The following is a 23,359-nucleotide window of genomic DNA, read 5'->3' as shown; positions in this document are numbered from 1 at the left end:
CGTACCCACTGACAGAGTGGAGCTATTGGGGCTGGTGATAGTAGCGGGTGCGAGTGGAGCTGGCACTGTCAGCAGGTGTGAGCAGCTGCCTCGATCGCCCCTCAGAAGCAGGGGGAGGTGGAGAAGCCTCAGTGGCGATAAGGGCTGGCAGCCGCAGCTCACACCAGCTAATTGTGCAGAGCAATCGGGGCTGGTGTGGGGCCCCAGCAGTGGGTGTGAGCGGGGCCAGCACCAGCAGCAAGTGCGAGCACTGGGAGCAAAGAATTTTCAGTAACCACCAGAGGCTTGACCCTATGACAGTCACCAGTGCCCCGCCTTGGTCTTGCGCCACCACTCACCTGCTCCATCATCCCACATGGCTGAGGCTCACCATTTTCTACTCCCTGCTGCCTGCTGCCCACCCCCATCATGTTCTGTACGCACCCCCTGGTGGTCAGCACACGTCATAGAGACCGGTTGTTCTGTTGTTCCACCCTACAGTTGATTTGCCTATTAGCCTTTTATTATATAGGATATAATTTAAAGTAAATTAATTGAGAAAAGTAGGCCATGCTAACACAAATCAAAATGAAGCAGAAATAGCTATATCATTTTAACATTTGAAAATAAATTAATGTAATTCATTACATTATAGGCTAAAGAAAAAAAATCACATGATTATATCAATATATGTAGAAAACAAATTTGGCACAATCCAACACTTTTTCATGATAAAAATTCAACTCACTATGATTCCTCAACTTGATATAGGACATCTACAAAAACCCACAGCTAACATCATACTTAATGGTAAGAAACTGGGCATCTACATGCAAAGAATAGAAACAAATTAAGGATGTTTCCTTTCACCAATGCTTTTCAATATTATACTGGAAGTCCCAGCTAATGTAATAGTCTAAGACAAGGGCATTGGAGGACTGGGTGAAAGAGATGAAGGGACTAAGATGTATAAATTGGTATTTATAAAATAGTTATGGGTATTAAAGTACAACATAGGGAATATAGTCAATAATATTGCAATAACTATGTATGGTACCAGATGGGAACTAGCAATATGAGGGATAACACTTTGTAAAGTATATGATTGTGTAACCACTATGCTGTATACCTGAAATTAGTATGAAATAATATTGAACATTGTAACTGAAAACTAAAATTTAAAGTTCTTTTTAAAAAGCACAAAAATGAAAGGAAATAAAAGACATACTGACAAAAAATTAAAAAATAAAATTGTATTTATTCACATATGACACAATTGTCTTTGTAGAAAATCCAAAAGAATCCACAAAACAACTTCTAGAACTAATAAGTAATTATAGCAAGGTTTCAAGATATAGTGTTAATATGTAAAAGATGATTGCTTTCTTATACATCAACAATGAATAAGTGGAATTTAAAATTAAAAACACATTATCATTTACATTAGTATCCAAAAAGAGAAATATTTAGTGTTATGGACTAAATTTATATTTTCCCAAAATGTATTTCTTGAAGTCCTCACCTTCAATGATAGTATCAGACGCCAATTAGAATTAGATTAAGTAATGGGATTGGGGTCCTCATGATAGGATTACTGCTCTTAATAACAAACTAGAGAACTCTCCTCCCCTTCCCTCCCCTCCCTCCTCCTCCTCCTCCTTTTCTCCTTCTCCTTCTCCTTCTCCTTCTCCTCCTCCTCCTCCTCCTTCTCCTTCTCCTTCCCCTTCCCCTTCCCCTTCCCCTTCCCCTTCCCCTTCCCCTTCCCCTTCCCCTTCTCCTTCTCCTTCTCCTTCTCCTTCTCCTTCTCCTTCTCCTTCTCCTTCTCCTTCTTTTTCTTTTTCTTTTTCTTCTTTCTTCTTTCTTCTTCTTCTTCTTCTTCTTCTTCTTCTTCTTCTTCTTCTTCTTCTTCTTCTTCTTCTTCTTCTTCTTCTTCTTCTTCTTCTTCTTCTTCTTCTTCTCTCTCTCTCTCTCTCTCTCTCTCTCTCTCTCTCTCTCTCTCTCTCTCTCTCTCTCTCTCTCTCTCTCTCTCCCATGTGAGAACACAGAAAGAAAATGGCTATCTGCAAGACAGGAAGAAGATCCTGACCAGATATCAAACCTGCCAGGAGTGATATCTGTGAAATATTTGTTAAAGGTGATTATGAGAAGGGCTCAGAAAGAAGAGAGCTGTAGAGAAAGTATCCATCTTCTTAGAGAATGCATAAATAACTTGTAAATAATGGTGATAGAAATATGGAAAGTAATGTTCATTCTAATAAGATCTCATATATAAATGAGAAACATGTGTTTGGACTATACAGAAAGGGCAATTCTTATCATAACTTAGCAAATAATTTTATTGAACTGTGTTTATGTTCTTATGTTTTATTGAATGTAGAACTTGTGAATGATTAAAATAGGATATTTAGCTGATGATATATGTATATATATATCTGGTTCATCCTCACTGGAGGATGTTTTTTCTACTGATTTTTATAGAGTGGAGAGAGGAAGGGGGAGAGAGAGAAACATTGATATGAGAGAGATACATCACCCACATGCATCCAGACCAGGCATCGGACCTGCAACCCAGGTAAGTGCCTTTGACTGAGAATCAAATCTGAGACCACTCTAACCACTGAGAAACACTGGCCAGTGCAAAGCTGATGATATTTTTAAGCAATATGTTGAAAAAGCAGCTTGTTTACTCCTAATTGCTAATAGTAAACTGTGAGAGAAAATAATTGTCTAGAAAAAAGAAACTGAATTAAAGATCTAGAAAATCCTCAGCCTGTCCATATTACAAAAATGAGTCAAAGACCCAAAATATCCAACACAATATTGAAGAAGAGTTAAGCTGTACTTACACTATTCAACTCTGAGACTTATAAAGCAACAGGGTAATATTGGCTTAGGAATACAAAAACATATCCATTGAACTGATTGGAGAGCCCAGAAATGCACCCATATAAATATAGTCAATTGATCTTTGATAAAGGTACAAAAGTAATACAATGTATAAAAGTCAGTGTTTTCAATAAATGATGCTGGAATGATTGGACATTCACATGAAAAAAATGATCTAGCGATGGATTTTATAATTTTTTAATTAACTAAAGATAGATCACAGACCTAGAAGGTAAAATGCAAAACTATAAAATTGATAGGAAATAGCATAAGAGAAAACTAGATGACCTTTAGTGATATTTATTGATGACTATTTATTTTTAATTACATTTATTGGGGTGACATTGTTAATAAGATCATCTAGGTTTTAAGTGTACATTTCTATGACATATATTCTCTATATTGCATTGTATACCCACCACCCAGAGTCAAACCATCTTCCATCACCATATATTTGGCCCCCTTTACCCTATACTGCCACCCAACACCCTTCCCTCTGGTAACCACCATACTGTTGTCTGTCTATGAGTTTCAATTTTATATACCACATATGAGTGAAGTCAAATGGTTCTTAGCTTTTTCTGATTAACGTATTTCACTCAGCATAATATTCTGAAGGTCTGTTCATGTTGTTGTAAGTGGTAGTATTCATTGTATGTAAGTACCACATCTTCTTTATCCAATCCTCCAAGGACACTGGTTGTCTCTATCTCTTGGCCACCATGAATAATGCTGCAATAAACATAGGGATACATATATCTTAGCAAAAGTTGTTTTTGAGGTTTGTGGGTAGACACCCAGAAGAGGGATTGCTAGGTTATATGGTAACTGTATTCTTAAATTTTGAGGAACCACCATACTATTTTTCATAGTGGCTCTATCAGTTTACATTCCCACCAGCAATGAATGAGGGTTCCTTTCTCTCTATAACCTTTCCAACACTTTTTAGTACATGCCTTGTTGATAGTAGCCATTTTAACAAGTGTGAGGTGCTATCTCATTTTGATTTGCATTCTTCTAATAGCTGGTAAAGTTAAACATCTTTTCATATATCTGTTGGACATTTATATGTTTTCTTGGGAGAGGTGTCCATTCAAGTGCTCTCCCCATTATTAAAAAAAAGATATTTTATTGATTTTTTTTTTACAGAGAGGAAGGGAGAGGGATAGAGAGTTAGAAACATCGATGAGAAAGAAACATAGATCAGCCACCTCCTGCACAACCCCCACTGGGGATGTGTCTGTAACCAAGGTACATGCCCTTGACCAGAACCGAACCTGGGACCCTTCAGTCCGCTGGCTGACGCTCTATCCACTGAGCAAAACTGGTTAGGACTCTCCCCAATTTTTAATTGGATTGTTTGTTTATTTGGTGTTGAGTTGTATGAGGTCTTTATATATTGTGGATATTAACCCTTTGTTAGAACTGTTGTTTGCAAATATCACCTCTGATTCAGTTGGTTGCCTTTATGTTATGTTGGCAATTTCCTTTGCGGTGCAGAAGCTTTTTAGTTTTATATAGGCCCATTCATTTACTTTTGCCTTTACTTCCCTTGCCTTTGAGGTCAAATTTATAAAATCCACTCTAAGATCAAGGTCCATAAGTTTAGTACCTATGTTTAATCTATGTAATATATTGTTTCAGATCTTATATTTAGGTCTTTGGTCCATTTTGAATTAATTTTTGTACATGGGGACAAACCACAATCTAGTTTTGTTCTTTTGCATTATTTTTCAGCTTTCCCAGAACCATTTGTAGAAGAGGCCTTTTCTCCATTGTATGTTTTGGCTCCTTTGTCAAAAATTATTTGGCCATATACATGTGATTTTATTTCTGGGTTCTCAGTTCTATTCCATTGGTTTGTATGTCTGATTTTCTGCCAATACCATGCTGTTTTGATTATTATAGCTCCATAGTATAATTTGAGGTCAGTTAGTGTGATATGTCCAGCTGTGTTGTGTGTGTTTGTTTTTCATCAGAATTTCTTTTGATATTCAGGGTATTTTGTGGTTTCATGCAAATCTGATAATTTTTTGTTCTAATTCTTTAAAAAATGACATTGGGATTTTGATGGGGATTACATTAAGCTGTATATTGCTTTGTGTAATATGGCCATTTTAACTATGTTGATTCTTTTGATCCATATACACAGAATATCTTTCCATTTCATTCTGTCTTTTTCAATCTCTATTAATGATGCTATTTCACCATTGAGTATGATATTGGCTGAGGATTTATCATATATGGCCTTCATTATGTTAAGGTACTTCTTTTCTATACTCATTTTATTGAGTGTTTTAAACATAAATGAATGCTGTAACTTAAATGTTTTTTTCTGTATCTATTGATGAGATAACATGATTTTTATCCTTTGTTTTGTTAATTTGGTGTATTACATTGAGTGATTTGCATATGTTGAACCACCCTGCAGTGAGCTTCACTTGATTGTGATGCACTCTTTTTTTTTAATGTATTGTTGTATTCAATATGCTAGCATTTTCCTTAGGATTTTTGCATCTGTATTCATTAGAGATATTGGTCTATAGTTTTGTGTGTGTGTGTGTGTGTGTGTGTGTGTGCGTGTGTGTGTGTGTGTGTGTGTGTTATCGTTGCCAGGTTTTGGTAGCAGAGTTATGTTGGACTCATATAATGTATTAGGAAGATTGTCTCTTTAATTTTTTGGAAGAGTTTGAAAAGGATAGGTATCAAAATTTCTTTGGAGTTTGGTAGAATTCATTGGTGAAGCCATTTGGTCCTCGACTTTTATTTTCTGGTATGGTTGTTTCAATTTCCTCACTGTTGACCAGTCTATTTAGATTTTACAATTCTTCATGATTCAGTCTAGGAAGGTTGTATATTTCTATGAACTTAACCATTCCTTCTATATTATAGAATTTGATGGCATACAGTTTTTCATAGTATTCTAGTATTATCCTTCATATATCTGTGATGTCTGTGGTAGCACCTTTTTGTTTATATAAGAGTATTTTCTCTTTTTTCCTTAGTGAGTCTAGCCAGGGGTTTGCCAATTTTTTTAACCTTTTCAAAGATTAATTTTGCTATATTAATATGTTGTACAGTCTTTTTTTTTCTATTTCATTCAATTTTGCTCTAATTTTTATTATTTCCTTTCTTCTGCTGACTTTGGACTGCTTTTGGTCTTCTTTTGCTAGATCTTTAAGTTGTAATGTTAAGTTGTTTACTTGGGATTGTTTTTGTTTTTGGATATAGGCTTGTTATAATATAGACTTTCTTATTACTGCTTTTGCTGCATCCCAAAAGTTTTGATATGTCTTATTGTCATTCTCATTTGTCTTTATATATATTTTTATCTTACCTTTTAATCTTCTTTGACCAAGTCATATTTTTAGTAGTATGTTGTTTAATCTCCACATGCTTGTGAGTTTCTTTACATCCTTTTTGCAGTTGATTTCTAATTTCAGAGCAGTTGTCAGAGAATATGCTTAGCATGATTTCAATCTTTTTGAATTTGTTGAGCCTAGTTTTGTGACTTAGCATACGGTCTATCCTTGAGAATGTTCCATGTGCACTCGAGAAGAATGTACAGCCTAATGTTCTGGGGTGAAAAGTTCTGTAAATGTCAATTTGGTCTAATGTGTCACTTAGGGCCAATACTTATTTATTGATTTTCTATTTGGATGATCTATCTAGACCGTCATTGGAGCATTATGTTCCCAAAATATGATTTTTGTTTGTTTGTTTGTTTGTTTGTTTGTTTGTTTTTTGTTTGTTTCTACTTTTGGTCCTTTTAGTAGTTGCTTTATATATTTTGGTGCTCCCTGATTGGGCGCGTATATATTAAGATGTATTATGTCTTCTTAATTATAAAATGTCCATCTTTGTCTCTTGTTACATTTCTTTATCTGAGTTCTATTTTGTAAGTTTTATAAGTATGGCTACACCTACTTTTCTGTGGATGTTATTTGCTTGGAGAATCATTTTCCACCCTTTCACTTTTAGTGTAACTTTGTCTTTGCAGTTTAGATTTGTCTTCTGATGGCATAATAAGATTGTTTTTATATATATACTAGTGGCCCGGTGCACGAAATTCATGCATGGGGGGTGTGGGGGGGGGTCCCTCAGCCTGGCCTGCATTCTCTCCAATCTGGGACAGCTATGGGATCGGGCCTAAACCTGCAGTTGGACAAATCCCTCGCAATGTGGGACTACTGGCTCCTAACCACTCACCTGCCTGCCTGCTTGATCTCCCCTAACCACTCTGCCTGCTAGCCTGCTTGCCCCCAACTGCACCCCCCAGCCAGCCTGATCACCCCAACTGCCCTCCCCTCCTGGCCTGATCACCCATAACTGCTTCTGCCTCAGCCCCGCCACCATGGCTTTGTCCAAAAGGACATCTGGAAGGTCTCATGGTCTAATTAGCATATTACCCTTTTATTAATATATATAGATAGGATATGACATACTGCCATAACTATAACATATCTACCAGTATTACTCTATGAGAATACATACTTCATCTAATAGGAAGGCATCTAATACATTACATTGTATATGTTGTAAGTAGTAGGAAATACTGTATTTGTAGCAATTATATATACCCTGTGACTTCCCTTCCTGATCTGTGAATGTTCCAAAGTTCTTTTGATGTTTCCTGGCCCCTAATGTATTGTTTTTTGTCATTCAGTGTAACTTTATTTACTGTTTATTGCACATGATTTGAGGTCTTTAATTTCTAACCACCAAAGATTCAAAAGACTATTTTTTCCATGAAGTTTAACATTAACATTAGTGAATTCGTGTATTCATGTGTTTTTATTGTAAACATCTGAATTATTCACATTGTCATAGATTCTGAACTCCTAAGCATGGACCATGCACAGGCTGGCAGCAAACCAGGAAGCCACTCTGCAAGCAAACAGATACTCTGCATAAGGAGAAAAGTCATAGCATAACATTTAATGTCCAACCTGAGTCACCTCAGAATGTTATATATATTGACTTCTTAATTCATATAGTATTGGGAACTCAACTGCTTGGTTGGTGGCAGGGTTGACCTGGTTCTGGGAGGATTATTCCTGAAATAATTAAGGAAAGGAGGGCTCAATCTTTCTTCTTGGTTGCTTGCTCCTCCCCAGCACCTTCATCTTTATTCTTGTCCTCAGCTTCTTGGGCATCTTCTCCTTCACCTTCATCTCCTTCTTCCTCCTTTGCATCCTCAAATTCTTACTTGGCACCTTCTTCCTCTTCCTCTCCTTCCTCTTCCTCAGCCTCTTCCTTCTCCTTTTCCTCCTCTTCAGCTTGTCCTTCAGAAGGGGTTTTATTATATAGGATACTTCTATCTGTCTACCTACCTATCTATCGTCTATCCATCTGTCTCCCTGCCCTCAAGGAACTTGCCTTCAATTTAATATTTCATTTTTCCTCCCATTAGGAATGACTATTTCTGTGTGAGCTATAATAAAGCTATGCACAGAGCAGATTGATAATCAAAGGCTATGTCAAATGGGAAAGCTTCACAATGCAGCTGCCAATTCTTTGAAGACTTGAAAGCAGAGTAGGATTTGAAAAGGGACATACATTTTTTGAAAAGCCAAGTGCATGCATTTTTGAAGATATCCCTCCATCGCTACACAGAGGACCCTGGCACAGTGATTCTCAACTTTGCCTGCCCAACTGAAACCACCCAGGGAGCTTTCAAGGCAGACATGCCAGACCCCTGCCCCTGAGATTAGAGTTTGTTTGATCTCAGAAGAGGCCTGGTCATGGAGACTTTAAGAGTTCTCCGGGTGATCCTCATAAGCCCCCAAGGTTGAGCGCCCTTGCCTCAGGTGATAGGTAAGAGGTTGTAGGTAGGGAAAAACTGGCTGTGTTACCAGGATGTTGTAAAAACCTCCTATGTATAGGGTGGGGCAAAAGTAGATTTATGGTTGTGAATATGCAAAACAGAGTTACTAAAGCTATTATAATAATCATAACCTGCATGTCTTTTTCCATATGAACCACTGTAAGCCTACTTTTGCCCCACTGTGTATAATAATTTACACCAATTGTGGAAGTCATCTAAATTACTGGCATACATTTGTTCATAGCGTTCCTATAGAAAGTTATAAAATCTTCTTGCTATGTATTTCATTTTAGCTTACATTTCCAGGGTATTTTAGACACTTCCCTCTATAGTATAAAATAATGTTACTTGTGAGACTTGAAAATAATTTTATTTTCCCCATTCTTATGTGGATGAAGGCAAAATAAAATAAATTTACTGTCTTATGTAAGATACAAATAAAGTGTCTAATCCAGTACCTGACATGTAAATGATGAAGGAAACAAACCAATATTTACTAAATAAAAGTCCAGGACTGTAATCTTAATTTATCTTCATTCAACTCATTTATGCCCACATAATAATTTTATGTATGTATGTGTGTGTATACGTAGACAACAAAGTATAGAATTATTAAATGCACAACTTACAATAATAAACATTATTTTTCTGAAAAAATATTATGAAAACATTTTCTTTTTAAGTGAAAAATACACTGTTTAGCCCTAGTACAATGTTCTGACATACCTTAGCGGACATCAAGTGTCATGTAGATTACTATGACCTATTGTAACTACATTCTTATCACCAAATTACAGTGTTCACCTGGGTGAAATGCTGGTTAAACCCATTCACAGACACCACTTAATCCCGGAGTGATAATGGTTAACATAACTAAACATGACTTAGGGAAAACTCAGCCTGCGAGGTAATTTTTTAAAAAATATTTTTTATTGATTTCAGAGAGGAAGGGAGAGGGAGAGAGAGCCGGAAACATCAACGATGAGAGAGAATCATTGATCAGCTGCCTCCTGCACATGCCTCCTACTGGGGATCAAGCCCGCAACCCCCGTGCATGTGCCCTGAGAGGGAATTGAACCTCTATCTCCTTGTATATAGGTCCATGCTCAATCACTGAGCCATGCAGGCTGGGCATGCCAAGGTAATTATTTTAAGATTTATCTGAATAAACCATGGTGGACATCTGGCCTCTGCTCCCTTTTTCACCTAATTTCCCGCCCATGTCCCACTCCCTGCCTGCTCTCACTCACTGGACTACTCACACCCTTGGAGGCCACATGCTGCTTCTGACCCCAGGCAGTTTCACACTCTATCTCACATGTTACCATCACCGTCACAATCACCGAGAAGGTGTACCTGATTACATTAATCTAAACAGGTCACACCTATTTCTTTTCCATGATCTTATTTTTTTCTTCTTTGAATTAATTCCAAGCTGCAAGCTCTCTCAATCTGCTCTCCTTCTGGCAGCCTCCCACACTGCAAAGTTCTCCAAGCTTCCCACTCTGCTCTTGCCCTGCAACACTGGCCCCGGGACCTTGCTGGCAGGGCCTGGTGCTGCCTGGACTGCCTCTCCAGGTTGCAGATGGTGCCGCAAGCCTGGGGGCGGTGTCTGGTGCCAGTCTGGGACCCAGGCTGCTTGATGCCACCCCGTCCCCAGCTGCTTAGTGCCTGCATATGCAAATTAACCTGCCATCTTTGTTGTATTAATTTGCATACTCACTCCTGATTGGTTGGTAGGTGTTGCAGAGGTACGGTCAATTTGCATATTTCTCTTTTATTAGTGTAATTTTTTTATGCTCAAGTTTCTCATTCTTCCTTCTGCATCATTCCTAGATTTCTTTCTTTGAAATCACAAATTCTTTCATTCATCTGGCTGGCTTAATTTTCTATGCTCACTAGGTTATTCTTTTTTTAAAGGTATATTTTTATTGATTTCAGAGAAGAAAGGAAATAGAAAGATAGATAGAAACATCAATGCTGAGAGAGAAGCATTGATCAACTGCCTCCTGCATGCCCCCACTGGGGATTGAGTCCACAGTCCAGGCATGTGCTTGACTGAGAATCAAACCATAACATCTTTGTTCATAGGTAGTCTCTCAACCACTGAGCCAAGCTGGCTGGGCTCACTAGTTTATTCTTGATCTCTTTTATTTAGTTTTTCATCTCCAGAATTTCTGTTTGGTTCGTTTTTAAAATTTCAATCTTTGTGGTAAAGTATTTAGTTTGTTTGTTAATTTGTTTTCTGATATCATTAATTTGCTTATCTGTATTTTCTTGCATCTTGTTGAGCTTTTTCAGAACTGCAATCTTGAACTCTGTCATATGTATCACACATTACCATGTCCTTAAGTTTGTTTTCTAGAGATTATTCATTTTCTTTCTGAGCTGCCTCACTACCTTTGTTTTTCATGGTGTTTGTTGGATTCTTTCTCAGGGCATCTATGTATGATTGGCAGTTCTCTAGCATATTAATTTAAAGAGGTCATTCTTTTCCAGAAGGTGGTGCTTAATCACAAGTTTTTAGCTCTCTTGCTCTTATCTGGCTTCTCAGATATCCAAGGGATGATGTTCCCTGGGTTGGTGGTTTCCACTCCTGTGTTCTAGTCACCATGGTCCCAGAGGACCAACCCTCCAGTGTAATGTGTTGGGCAATGGGGCTTCAAATCTGTGAAATCCTAGTGCTGTCTTTGCAGCCAGATGCTACTGTCAGTGTAGCAATAATGCATGGGAGTGGAGTGGGCTGGTCAGCTTCTTTTTTTGTTTGTTTTGTTTATTTTTGCTCTCCCGGTAATTGTGACCTCAGTCAGACCTTTGCAAGGTTCCCCCTGTGCCCTGACTCCAGGACCAGTCACAGAGCACACCCTTTGCTCAGAAAAAAAAAAAGTGATTCTGTAGTTGAAGTTCTCAGGTTTGCCCATAACGTGCTCCGTAGCCTGGTACCAAGGGCGAAGGAAGGTGACCTCTGGGAAGTTAAGATTTGGTCAGGCTCTGGGGCTTTGTTTCTTTGTATGGAATACAGGCCACTTGACAACTGCAGTCACAAGGTGCTGTGTCCTTGACCAGGTTTCTGGACTCAGCCATTGCTCATACTGCCCACTCATGCAGGAATGCCCACTAAATTTGTTCCTCCCAGATGAAGAGAGTCCCAGCTATAGCTGACTTCCTCCCATCACTGGGCTGAGTCCACCTTGAGCTCCCAACTGCATGGCTGTATCTCTCACTTCTCAGCTTTTCTCCCTTCTCACCTCCCAAGTTCATTTCAACTTGCCACCTTTAGATGTTTCAATGTGTGGACCTCTCAAGTGTGGTGTGCATTAAGCAAGGAATCTTGTTGAATTATAGCTGTTCAAATTGTTGAGACATCAAGAAGAGAGACCAAGGGCATCTCTCATGCTGCCATTCCTATGACTTCACTCCTATTGATGACTTATTAGATGCAACATAGAAAGTACTAGCTGTGAAAAAAAAGCAATGATAAGCTAAACTTTATTTTTTTAGTTTATTTCTGAAATAACTGTCAAGAAAATGAAAATACAAGCCACATAAGAGGAGAAAACATTTGCCAAAGCTATCCTATCTAATAATAGAGTAATATGCAAATTAACCATCACTCCACAACAAATGGCGGCGCCCATAGACACAAGATGGCAGTGCCCAGTCCTCTCAGGCCCGCTGGAGACCCCCAGTCCCAGGGAGGGCTGCCGATGAGAGCCGGAAGCGTGGCCCAGGCTGTAGGCCTGGGAGGTGGCCGCGCCCCTGGCACAATCTGCTACTAGCCTCGGCCCATGCATCCCTGGCGCGATCTGCTCCCAGCCTCAGCCCTGGCCATGGGCCTGGGAGGTGACCGGAACCCCCTCCACGAGATCCACTTCCAGCCCTGCCCGGGTCATGGACCTGCGAAGAGGCCACACCCTCCAGGCGTGATCAGCTCCCAGCAGTGACCCGGGTTGTAGGCCTGTCAGCTGGGAGGCGCCCGTGCCCCTCTCAGCATGTTTTGCTTTCAGCCGTGGCCAGGGCTGTGAGCCTGGGAGGCGACCACACCCCCTGCTCTATCTGCTCCCAGCTGTGACACAGGCCGTAGGCCTGTTGGCTGGGAGATGCCTGAGCCCCTCTCTGTGTGCTCTGCTTTCAGCCGCCACCAGGGCTGTAGGCCTCTCAGCTGAGAGGCTCCCGGGCCCCTCTTGGTGCATTTTGCTTTCAGCTGCAGCCAGGACTGTGGGCCTGGGAGGCAGCTGCGCCCATCTCTGCCTGCTCCACTTTCAGCCGCCACCAGGGCCGAGGCCTGTCAGCTGGGAGGCGCCTGCGCCCCACTCAGGGTGTTCTGCTTCCAGCTGTGGCCAGGGCTGTGGGCGCGCCTCTCCCGTGCGATCCACTCCCAGCCATGGCCCGGGCACTAGGCCTGTTGGCTGGGAGGCATCTGCGCCCCTCTAGGCACATTCCACTTTCAGCCACGGCCAGGGCTGTGGGCCTAGGAGGCAGCCATTCTCCTCTCTGAGTACTCCGCTTTCAGCCGCCTCCAGGGCCGAGGCCTGTCAGCTGGGAGGTGCCCCTGCACCTCTTGGCCTGTCCAGGGCTATGGACCTGAGAGGCGTCTGTGCCACGACCCCCCCCCCATCAATCAGCTTCCAGCTGCAGTGGTGGTGTAGGCCTAGGAGGCAGACAGACCCCCCAGATCGATCCCCTCCCAGCAGCCAGCCTGGGGTGTCAGCCTCCAAAGGGCCTGCGCCCCCATGGAGTGATCCCCCCACACATACCTATAGCCTCAGAACTTCCCTTGCCCCCAGCCACGTGATTGGAGATGAGGGGGGATATCTGGGTGATGCTGCCCAGCAAACGTCTCCCATTGGGTAGAAACTTCTAACCAGGTTAGGGAGGTAAATGGGTTTTGTTTAAAATCTTTAGAAACTGCAAAGGAAATGTCTGAGGTAGGGTTTCACATCGGAAGTAACTTACAACTAATTTGTGAAGGCAAACTGGGAAATTGCAGTTACATTACTGGAGAATACCCAGAGGTCTGGAGGTTGGCTCTGCAAGGGCAGTGGTGGGTGTTCTGCACCTTGGGCAGGGCTTGAGCCCACCCAGGAAGGCCTTTTCCCCTACAGTTTTCACCAAGGCAGGGAGGTTTTGTAGACATGAATAAGAAGTGTCCACGCACAAGTCCTGAAGTTGCTGGGGCCGGCAGAAATGACAAACAAACTGGGAAAAGTGCAAAACCAGAAACACCACCAATCCCAACATAGATCATCTTTTTCTTCAGATGATGGTGTGTTAAGAGAAAGAGAAGACAAAAAAGGAATAAAAGGAGAAAAGAAAGAAAGGACAAAAGATGAAACACCAAGAAAAATAAAGAGAAGGAAGAAAGGAAGAAACAACCACATGATATCACCTTTCCAAGGTCTCATGAAATTCCTGTTTAAACAGTTTACTTTATGACACTTTTAGTTTGGGTTTACATTTTTACTGATTTGTCAAGACCACGGCAGGTACACTGTCCAATATGTTAAAGAAAAAACCCTATCTAATAAAGAAGAAATATGCAGGGGAGGGCATTTGGTGGTGACTGGGCTGTCAGGGGAGGGCAGTTGAGGACGATCGGGCCAGCAGCGGAATAGTTAGGCATCAATCAGGCTGGCAGGGGAGTGGTCAGGGGCAATCAGGCAGTCAGGCAAGCAGTTGGGAGCCAGTAGTCCCGAATTATGAAAGGGATGTCCGACTGCCTGTTTAGGCCCGATGTGAGATCGGGCTTAAACAGGCAGTCGGACATCTCCCGAAGGGTCCCAGATTGGAGAGGGTGCAGGTTGGGCTGAGGGACACCCGCCCCCAGTGCACAAATTTTGTGCACCGGGCCTCTAGTATAAAATAAATTATTGTTATCTGAACTATTGAAATAACTGTTAAAACTTAATAATAATATGAACAACTTGATTATCATATGACTAAAAACCTTAACAGACAAACACCAAACCTCAATTCACCAAAGTAGGTATTCAGATTCCAAGTAAGCATACAAAAAGGTATTCCATATCATATGTTGTCTGAGAAATAAAAATTAAAACAATAATAAGATACTACTAAACACCTATTAATAAAGACAAAATCTGGAACACTGACAAATCCAAATGATGTAGAAGTTGGGGAGTAACATGTAGTCTTATTCATTGCTGTTGGAAATGAAAATGGTTATAGCCCCTTTAGAAAACAGTTTGGCTGTTTCTTATAAAACTAAATGTACTCTTACCATATGATTCAGTGATTGTGCACCTTGATATTTAACCAAATTATTTTAAAATGTATGTCTACAGAAAAACCTGCACACAGATGTTTATAGCAGCTATATTGATGACTGTCAAAATTTAAAAGAAACCAAGATGACCTTTAGTAGGTGAATGGATAAATAAAAAAGTTTGTTTATAAAGATCTAGACAATTCAATATTATTCAATTCTAAAACAAATGAATTATCTGCTCAAAAAGCCATGGAAGAAATTTTTAAAAATACTGTGAAGTGAAACAAGCCATTGCTCAAAAGCTGCATATTATATGATTCCAACTACTAGTATATGACATTCTGGCAATAGCAAAACCATTGAGATAGTTCAAAAATCAGTAGTTGCCAGGAGGTAAGAGGAAAGGAGAGATGAAGAGGCAGAGAATGGAGTATTTTTTGAGCAATGAAGCTGTTCTGTATGATCCTATAATGGTGGACACGTGTCATTATACATTCATCCAAATGCATGAAAAGTACACCAAGTATGAACCCTAATGTAAACCATGGACTTTGTTTGATAATGATGTGTCAATGTAAGTTTATCAATTGTAATAAATGTATCACTTTGAAGGGGGTGTTGATAGTGGGGGAAGGTAGATTTGTGTGCATGAAGTGTGTATAGTGGGGATTTCAATACCTTCTTCTCAATTTTGTTGTAAAGTTAAAACTGTTCTTAAAAAATGTCTATTTTTAAAAATGGACGGATACTTTTTGCCACACATATCAATGAGAAAATCAGTAGAACTTGTTACTCTAGAGACAAAATAGGAATTGTGCCTTAGACATTTGTAGTTTTCAGTGTTTTTTAAATCTTAGCCTTTCCAACTGCATTGAGTAATGCTGTATTTTTAATATATTTGGAACCTCTAAAATTTACTTTTCAAATATTGGAAATATATAAACAAATCAAATGTTTTTCTCCTACACAAACATAAAAACTCTGTATCTGAGTTTAAACATGACAAAACCAGAAAGTTTACTTTTTTTTCAATAATGTTTCTATTTAGGCAGATTTTTCTTCCAGGCAAAAGTAAGAAAATATATGTAATACTTTTCATTCAGGGTTGCAAATTATAATTTTGATTTATGTTAAACTAGAGGCCCGGTGCACAAAATTGTGCATGGGGGTGTGTGTCCCTCAGCCCAGCCTGCACCCTCTCCAATCTGGGACTCCTCGAGGGATGTCCGAATTCCCGTTTAGGCCCAATCCAAGTAAGATCGGGCCTAAATGGGAAGTCGGACATCCCTCTCACAATCCAGGACTGCTGGCTCCCAACTGCTTGCCTGCCTGCCTTCCTGATTGCCCATAACCACTTCTGCCTGACAGCCTGATCACCCCCTAACCACTCCCCTGCCAGCCTGATTGATGAATTAAATGCTCCCCTGCCAGCCTATTTGCCCTTAACTGCCCTCCCCTGCAGGCCTGGTCACCCCTAACTGCCCTCCCCTGCAGGCCTGGTCCCCCCCAACTGCCCTCCCCTGCTGGCCTGATCACCCACAACTGCCCTCCCTTGAATACCTGGTCCCTCCCAACTGCCCTCCCCGGCTGGCCATCTTGTGGTGGCCATCTTGTGTCCACATGGGAGTAGTCATCTTTGACCACATGGGGGCAGCCATCTTGTCTTTTGGAGTGATGGTCAATCTGCATATTACTCTTTTTTTAGATAGGATAGAGGCCTGGTGCATGGGTGGGGGCCAGCTGGTTTGACCTGAAGGGTGTCTTGGATCAGGGTGGGGGTTCCCTTGGGGCATGGGGCGGCTTGGGCGAGGGGCCTGTGGTGGTTTGCAGGCGGGCCACGCCCCCCAGCCACCCAAGTAGAGGCCCTGGTATCTGGGATTTATTTATCTTCTATAATTGAAACTTTGTAGCCTTGAGTGGAAACCTAGGCCTGCCAGGGTTGTGGAAACCTTTGCTTACTCCATCGCTGGGGGCAACTCAAGCCTCCTGCTCTCTCCAGCCCCATAGCTGCCGCCATTTTTGTTGGGATTTATTTATCTTCTATAATCAAACTTTGTAGCCTTGAGTGGAGGCCTAGGCCAGCCAAGGTGTGCAGAAAGCTTGGCTTCCTCCATTACCAGGGAATCCAAAGCCTCCTGCTCGCTCCATGGCTGCAGCCATCTTGGTTGGGTTAATTTGCATACTTGCTCCTGATTGGCTGGTGGGCATGGTCTGTGGGTGTAGCAGAGTGATGGTTAATTTGCATATCGCTCTTTTATTAGATAAGATTACTCAAGAGTCAATTTGTATGCAAAGTAAAAATGATGAATCAGAACATTTATTCCTGGGACTTTTGTGATGTATCAAATATTGTATCTCAATGTTCTAGAGATAAATGAAAGAAATACAGAACAGCAGATTTAAAAAATTAAGTTACTTTTCAGCGAGGAAAAAGAATGGCTTCAGTCTAAGGAAGTTACCTCTGCTTGCTCCTAACATTAGACCATACTTGTGACTAATTTGAAGAACACTAGACTTGAAAAGCCACCTGAAAAAAAAAAAAAAAAGCTGATAGGAAATACTGTAAGTGTGAAGACTGGAAAGAGGTCAGGAAAAGACACGGAGTGGGTGAGCCAACACCCACACAGCCAAGAAATTCATCTGGGAAGCCTGAGGGAAGGTGCAGCAGTGTAGCTTCTGCCCCCTAGGAGCATGGAGTCTCAGCCACAGGCAGGATTCTCAAAACAAATCAACAGAGAAAGGAAAGGGAGCCCATGTAGCATCTGGTAATGGGAAAAAGTGGGAATTTGGTCCACCAGAGGAACTCAGACAGTCTTATTCCAGGCAAAAAGTGAGTTCTGTGTTACAATACCAGCTGGGAAACTGTCTGTGGGAGAGGGAACTCAGAAGAACTCCTGACCAGGACAGAAGTCTGAACAGATGACCCAGCACGGAATCTGAAGGGTCGATTATTCTCTGAAAGAACTTTGAGCAGAGAGCAGGATGGGGGCCAATCTGAGTATATTGGGAAAGAGGATCAATCATCTGAACCTCAAGTGAAGAGGAATTGTCCCTTCCCGCACCTATGGAAAGGATCTGTGCTGGAAATCTGCACCCCAGTGGCTGGGCCTGGCAGTTAAAGGACTTGGACATCTGGCTTGTGGAATCCTGAGCAGAAGCCCCGCCCTGTGAGAGTAAACCATGCTGAAAGATTAGAGAGTCAAGATTTTCAAGTTTTGGGTTTTTTATTTATTTATTTATTTATTTGGTAGTTGTTTCCTTTTTTTGTTTGTGTTTTGTTTCAATCCCGAACTGCTAGAGGTAGCTATGAGGGGAAGCAAGTGACCCAGGAAGTACTAAGTTATTGGAAGGAGAAGAAGCTCCAGCTGCCCTGACTACAAGCTATGGGCACCACTCCAATCACAAATCTGCTGTAAGCATCCTGATTCTGATGAAATTCCCCAAAGAGTCCTGTTCCATGAGGGAAAGGAAAGCAGCTCAGCAGCTCAAAACAAGTACATTCAAGGGGCAAGCCTGAAGCAGACGCAGCTTCTGGGCTAAGGAGAACCCTACCACTGGAATACTTGGGAACCCACCACCCAGGGCTTCAGACAGGGTGCCCAGAGCCAGGCAGAGACATCTATTCACATTGGCTTGCACCAGAGAACTGCCAGGGAGGCTAGGAATCCATACAACAAGGGGTCAGATACAACAACATCAAAGCAAAATCCAGCAAACTCCCAAAGGCTTCTTGATTTTTAAAATTTATTTCCTTTTGTTGGTTTTTGGTTGGATTATTTTTGTTTCCATTGGATTTTCTTTCTCTTATCTTTTTTTCTCATACTCTCTAATTACTTTTATTTTAGTTTATCTTTTTCTTTCTTATTTACTCTCTTTACCTGCATTAATTCGTATTTAAAAATATTTTTTCTTTTTTTCATATTTTCTTCAATCTTTTTCCATTTATCTTTTCCTATTCTATATTTTATTTAACTTAGTACTAGAGGCCCGGTGCATGAAATAGTGCATGAGTAGGGTCCCTCGGTCTGGCCAGTGATCAGGCCAATTGGGGCTGCAGGAGGTTGGCTGGCAGAGGGAGGGGCTGCAGTAAGTTGGCTATCGGAACACACTGACCACCAGGGGGCAGCTCCTGTCCTGAGCGTCTGCCCCCTGATGATCAGTGAGCATCATAGCCACTGGTCAACCAGTTGTTTGTTTGTTCCGTCATTTGGTTGCTTAGGCTTTTATATATATACTAGAGGCCTGTTGCACAGTGATTCATGCAATAGGCTTTCCTTCCCTTGGCTTCCAGCACCGATTTTCCTCCAGGACCCGGGACCCAGGCCTTCGCTCCAGCCAGAGTCTGCCTTCTTCGTCTATGCTGCAGACTCTGGCTGGAGTCTGCCATCTTCATCTTCGCTGCTTCACTCTAGACTCCAGGCCGGAGTCTGTCTCCTTCGTCTTCGCTGCAGACTCTGGCCAGAGTCTGCCATCTGCCATCTTCATCTTCACTGCAGACTCCACAGTCTGCAGTCTTGCCTTCGCTGTGGCACTCCACTCCTGTAGATCCCTTCACCCCCCGCCCTCCCTCTCATAGCAGGCGTTCTGCCCCACCTGCACACTCTGCACCTGGATTAGCTGGGCTGTCGCCATCTTTGACCTTCTAATTTTCATACTCACTCTGATTGGCTGTGGGCTTAGCGGAGGTATGGTCAATTTACATGTTTGTCTATTATTAGGTAAGATAGATTATTACTTTTTAAAAATATTATTATTTTGTTCATTTTTTTCTACTTTTTATTTTTATATTTAACCTATTTCTTATCTTTTCCTTCTCTGCTTTCATTTTCTCTTTTATATATGTATGTTAGTTTTTTTTATTCCTTCTCTAATTCTTCTGGTCTGTGTCTTCTAGTATTCTTTGTGTGTGTGTGTGTGTGTGTGTGTGTGTGTGTGTGTGTGTGTGTGTCTGGTGGTTACTGTTTATTTGTTTGTTTGTTAGTCTTTTGGTGGAGGCTCTTGGTTTCATTATTGTTGGAGATTTTTGTTTGTATGTTCGTTACTTTTTGCTTTTTTGTTTTCTCTTGTTTGCTTGTTTGTTTGTTTTGCCTTTGTGTAACTTTTGGTTTGGTATGGTTTTGCCTTGTTTTGTTCTGTTAGCACCTGTATAACTGTTGGCATGATGTGGTCATGGATGATACAGCTAACAAGCCTGAGGACTAAGCTCATACACAAATGGAAGGCCACTCCCAACCAAGGCTGCAAGGCATAACAGTCTTCTCCCATACACAGAAACAAACACACAGAAACAAAAAAAAAAATGGGGAAACAAAGAAACAGGCGTCAAATGAAAGAACTGGGGAATCCCCAGAAAAAGAACTAAATGATATGAAAGCAAGTAATTTATCTGATACACGAAGTTGTGCAAGGGTGGGGTCTGGACAGTCCGCCTTGATTGGGACTAATCAGGGGTGGGGCTTGCTGGGGGAGGGGCCGTGGGTGGTTCACTGGCTATGGGGAGAGGCCATGGGTGGTTGGCCGGCCAGCCCAACCCCCTGGTCAAACTCCTGGTCGAACTCCCAGTGGAACTCCCAGTCGAGGGAACAATTTGCATATTTGCCTTGTATTATATAGGATAGTTCAAAGTAATGGTTATTAGGATGCTCAAACAATTTCATGAGAACTCTAAGGAACTTATTGCAAACTATATCAGCATTATAACAGATAGATACAATGAATAAAACTCAATCAGATATGAATAATGACACTAACTGAAATAAAGAATACCCTGAAAGCTATTAAGAGTAGATTAGAAGAAGATGAGGACTGAATCAGCAAATTAGCAAATTAGAAGACAAGGTAGAATAAAATGCCAAATCAGAGCAGCAATTAGAAGAAGAAAAAAAAAAGAATAAGCAAGAGGATGGTTTAAGGGAGCTTTGGGAAAACATGAAACTTAACAAAATACAAATCACTGGAATACCAGAAGGAGAAGCATCTGAGCAAGAATAGAGAACCCATTTGAAGAAATAATGACAGAAAACTTCCCTAATCTGGTGAAGGGAAAAACAACAACAACAACAACAAACAAATAAATCTCAATTTCAGGAAACACAGAGTCCCAATCAAAATGAACCCATAAAGACCCACACCAAGACACATCATAATTAAAATGGTAAACTTTAAAGACAAATAAAGTATCTTAAACACAGCAAGAGAGAGACAGGAAATTACCTACAAGGGATCTCCCATTAGAATGTGAGCTGATTTATCAATAGAAACACATCAGGTCAGAAGGGAGTGGCATGAGAAAAAAAGCCTAAAGGAGTTTATCACCACCAAACAAGTACTGAAAGAAATGCTAAAGGGAGTGGTGTAAGAAGAAGAAATAGAGAGAAATATAAACAGGCATAAAGAATAAAAGTGGCAATAAATAAATACTTATCAATAATAACCTTAAAGGTAAATGGCTTAAATGCTCCCATCAAAATACATAGGGTAGCAGAATGGATACAAAAACATGACTAAATTATATGCTGTCTGCAAGAGACTCCCTTCAGAAAAAAAGACTTACACAGGATTAGAGTGAAGGGATGGAAAAAAGTGTTCTATGCAAATGGAAATGAAAAATAAACTAGGGTAGAAATACTTATATCTAACAAAATAGACTTCAAAATAAAGGTCATTACAAGACATAATGAAGGTCACTACATAATACTAAAAGGATCGATACAGCAAGAGGATATACTCCTGGTAAACATATATGTACCCAATATAGGAACACCCAAATATATACAAAAAACTTCTGGAGGAAGTTAAGGGAGATTGACAGCAATACTATCATCCTAGGGGGCTTTAATACCTCTCTCACATCACAGGATAGCTCTGCTAGATAGAAAACAACAAGGAAATAGTGATCCTAAATGACACACTAGATCAGATGGAATTAATTCACCTTTACAGAACATTTCACCCAAGGCTACAAAATATACATTCTTTTCAAGTGCACACAGGTCATTCTCAAAGATATGCCACATGTTAAGATACAAACTAAGTCTCTACAAGTTCAAGAAGATTGAAATCATATCACACATCTTCTCAGATTAAAATGGCATGAAATTAAAAATTAACTACATAAGAACATCTAAAAGTGTTCAAATACATGAAGGATAAATAGCATGTTATTAAACAACGAGTGAGTTAGCAATTAGATCAAGTAAAAACAATAGAAACTTCGTGGAAAAAAATGAAAATGAACGCACAACAACCAAAAATCTATGGGACACAGCAAAAGCAGTGCTGAGAGGAAAGTACATGGCACTACAGGCCTATGTCAAAAAAAAAACAACAGGAAACATTTCTAATGAAGTAGATAACCTTACAACTTAAAGCATTATAAAAAGAAGAATAAAATCCCAGAGTAAGTAAAAGGAAGTAAATAATAAAAATCAGAGTAGAAATAAATGACATAGAGATTAAAAATAAAAAATAAAATAAAAAATATCAAGAAAACCAAGAGCTGGTTCTTTGAAAAGATAAGATTGATGAGACTTTTGCCAGACTCATCAAGTAACAAAGGGAGAGAACCCCAATAAATACAATCAGAAACCAAAGAGGTGAAGAAACAACCAGCACCAAAGAAATACAGGGGAATGTAAGAAAATACAATCAACAACTACAGTATTTGCCAACAGGCTGGACAAACTGGACAAAATGAACAAGATCCTGAAAAAACACAATATTTTAAAACTCAATCAGGAAGAATCAGAAAACTTGAATAGGCCCATAGTTACTGATTAAATTGAAGCAGTAAAAACGAAAACAAAAACAAAACAAAACAACAAAAACCTCCCAGCAAACAAAAGCCCTAGTTTGGATGTCTTCACAGGAGAGTTTAACCAAACATTGAAAAAAAGTACTAACACCCATCCTCCTCAAAATATTCCAAAAATTCCAAGAGAAAGGAACACATCCAAACTCTTTTTATTTATTTTATTTTATTTTTTTAATTTCTTTATTGATTAAGGTATTACATATGTGTCCTCATCCCCCTACTCCTGCCCTCACCCCCCTGTTGTCTGTGTCAATTGGTTAGGCTTATATGCAAGCATACAAGTCCTTTGGTTGATCTCTCCCCCTGACCCCCACACTGCCCTACCTTCCCCCTAAGGTTTGGCAGTCTGATAGATGTTTCTCTGTATCTGGATCTGTTATTGTTCATCAGTTTATGTTGTTCATTATTTTCCATAAATGAGTGAGATCATGTGATATTTATCTTTCCCTGACTGGCTTATTTCACTTAGCATAATGCTCTTCAGTTCCATCCATGCTGTTACAAATGCTAAGAACTCCTTCTTTACCGCAGCCTAGTATTCCATTGTGTAGGTGTACCAGTTTTTTTTAATCCACTCATCTGCTGATGAGCACTTAGGCTGTTTCCAAATCTTAGCTATGGTGAA

This window comes from Cnephaeus nilssonii (genome assembly GCF_951640355.1).
Source record: "Cnephaeus nilssonii genome assembly, chromosome: X".
Taxonomy (NCBI): domain Eukaryota; kingdom Metazoa; phylum Chordata; class Mammalia; order Chiroptera; family Vespertilionidae; genus Cnephaeus; species Cnephaeus nilssonii.
Note: the sequence above shows the minus strand (reverse complement) of the source record.